The sequence below is a fragment of the Psittacula echo genome (genome assembly GCF_963264785.1).
Source record: "Psittacula echo genome assembly, chromosome: 1".
Classification (NCBI taxonomy): domain Eukaryota; kingdom Metazoa; phylum Chordata; class Aves; order Psittaciformes; family Psittacidae; genus Psittacula; species Psittacula echo.
In genome coordinates, this window is record NC_137735.1 from 67,600,249 (window position 1) to 67,603,574 (window position 3,326).

A 3,326-nucleotide genomic window follows, 5' to 3' on the forward strand; every position below is an offset into this window, starting at 1 on the left:
GTACTTGGTCATGAACTTCTTACTGGAAGTTGGCTGCTAGTTATGAAATGTGATTTTGGCTTCCATTGCCTTTACCATGAAGACTTTTAACTTTTGTGAGGCCAGGGTTGCATCTCCCACAACAAATTGATTGCTTGTTATGCTTTTGCTTCCAGGTGTATTCTTCACACCAGGTTAGTGGAACACACAGAAAGCAGCATTATCGTTTAAGACAAAAATTCATGATGATCACATAACTGGACATTTGTTCTTTGTAAGAAAGTGTGTGGAGAAGTCATTTTCAACTCTTGTCAGTAGCCATGGCTATGTGTTAGTTAACTAACAACCTAAGTAGAAAATAAGGTCTTTTGGTAGACCTTAGAGCTTTTTTGTGTCATTTTGACTTTTCCAAATGAATGCCATTAATCATTACTGTTCTTTTATTCAGATTGTGACCACTGTGGTCTGTTTTAGGCAGCCACGAATGCAAGAACATAATGAGAATAAATGATATAGCATTGGAAGAAAATACAGACAGAAAAGGAGATAGGTGGACACTAACATTTTCATCTTGATCTCACTTAAATGGCTTTTTAAGCAGGTGTTTTATTTTGTCTTCTGAAACTGCATCTGCCTCGATTATGTTCCACAAACCACCCTCTAGATGGCAGGGGTTAGTCACTTCACTCATGAACAGCAAAGTACCTTATTTTCAGAATTGGTAAAGTGGTCTAGGGCTGTAATACAAGTGAATAAGGAAAAAATTAGATGAGAATAACCAATTTAGAGCTTACAAAATTTCCATTAGCAATTCTGGACTAGTCTCCAGGGAACTGTTGCGGACTATTGTTGTTTCGAAGGCACATGCAGAAATTAGCAAGAATCACCCTCATTTTTAAAGGTGTTTCAGTGTAAGAGAAGCCATGGGAGGACAGTATATGTGTTTTTGAACTATAATCGTTCCATATTACCTTACAGAGAATCAGAACTGTCATGTTTTTGCTTAATGGCCATTGTCTAGTTGAGAAAACAGGACAGGACTCTGTGAGGGCCTCTCTATGTTGCCTGGCAAAGGTGTTTGTCTAGTCAAGTGCTTGCATGACAGCACAAGTAACGGTGACTGTCTTAACCCTAAGCTGTGTAACCAGCAGAGTAAAACCTGTATACTAGAGAGAACTGGCAGTGAAAGTCACTCTTTTAAATGAAATAATGCAATGGCACAATTCACACGTTAAAGGCATACTCTGCAGCATTCTTGTCTTACTCTGCTACACCACCATGTGTAGTTTCAACTACATAACCACCATAGTTAGTTTCAACTATGCAAAGGGCTAAAGGATGCTAATAAATCAGAAACCCTTCAAAATTCATTGCCATCCAGGGTGCAGAACAATGACATTTTGGGCAATCTCTACCTCACTCCCTTTTTCATTCACGAAAAAAGCAGGCAGACCAGTAGCACTGTGGATTGCATACTGACGGCTGGTCAGATACAGATTTTTAAGGCAGTAAATTTGTAAACATTTTAAACAGGAATAGTTCAGGGAAAAGAAGTGCTGGGAACAGTTGTCTGAGGGAAGGTGGGGGTTGTTTTATTCCAGTGACAAAGCTGAAAAGTACCGTTGCGGCGCAGTGTACCAGCTTGTGTGGACACTAAACATCTTCAGAACTGGCTGCTCAGTCCTTCATCTGCTCATCTCATAGAAATTCTTCCCTTCCAGTGAGGGCATGTTTCAGTGATGGACACTTATTTATTCCTTAAGCTAATCAAATAATAACAAAGAATTCATGCCATCTCGCTTCCATTATTGAAAAGTATTGAGATCAGAAAGGAAAATCAGGAAATTAAGTGTGTGCACAGCCTCTATCAGAATGGCAATATTCTGGGAGAGATAGGACCTTCATATGCAGTGATGCTGGACTGTGCTGGAGGACAGTGAAACATTTTTACTGTATATATCACAGCCTTTTGCTGTAATAGCTCAGTCCCTTTAAAGATACAAGAAAGCGTGTTAACTATCAACTTGAAATAAATACTGACCTGACTTGTTGTAATTTACTTTTAATTTAATACGCTGTGATTTCTTTTTCTCTAAGTAATATGCTTGTTGTGATCTAATTAAGCCCCTACCTATCACTGTAATTATCTTCATTATTGCAGCGTCTCCTCACAGCACTCAATATGTTTGCCTCCCTGGGGCTTGCATTATAAAATGGGTGCAGCATATACCTTTCTAACTGACCTTTGAAACAGCATACATCAAATTTAATTTGTTTTTAAATCCTGGCCTTGCAGCAACTGACCTTAAAAGTCATGTCAATATTTGTTTGATGTAAGATAATTTTGTCTGTAGACATTTATCCTTGCTGATTTAACTGCATAAAGAAAAGAGAAATAAAGAAAAGAACTTGAGGCAAAAATCTTTACTGCTGTCTACTGAATTGGCATGTTCAAATATAGTATTTTAAAATAGGCCTTCTTGAATTAGGTGTTGGAAAGATTCGTATGTGTGTTTTCCTCATGCTGTTATAACTGATGCTTGAAATCGTTGATCTTAGCCCTGGAAAATTATTCCCCAAGAAATTTCTGAATTATTATTTTGTCTGGTCAGTGTTTGTGAACGTATCAAAAGGGAAAACAAAATAAGAAAGATATAAAAGAAAAAGAGAGAATTTGCTGTTAAGTGATTAGAGTCCTGATTCAGGATCCCACTCAATTGGCAACTTCTTTATTAAAATCTATTATTCTTTCCTATGATATTCAAGTTGTATATTTTCACATTTCTTCCATGGTTTCAACGAAGAACTGAACAACATTTTACTGTGGTAGTTTCATGGGGCTTTTTTGGTTTGGTTTTATTTTAAGATGAAAGACAAGCAGTAAAGCTAATGCTGGGATTTCTGTAATGCATGTAATACATGTAATGTAAAACATTGTATCATATGTTAATTATCTTACATTAATTGAGATTGCTGAGGTGAGGGGATAGTGCAAGACTAATTAGATACTCATTTTTTAACAAAAGGGGAAAGCAATAAATATTTGTGATGGAAAAAGAACTTGCTGGCTGATAGCAAGTTATCAGTATTGTTTTTCCATGATGAGATTGTAGTGTTGTAAATTATCTTGCTTCTCTTCCCTCTGACCCCACAAAAAGGCTGGCACATGATGATAAATTTGCTGTGTATGTGACCCTGGGAGGCTTTGTGTGTGAAGAAAAGGAGGGAGACACCTGATAGAAACAGAGGCACCTGTGTGACGGAAAAAGTAAAAAAACCCACCAAAATCAAGGTCAGACAGTGGATGACTGATGACAAGAATTTCTCTCACAGTGCTGGAGGCTTGT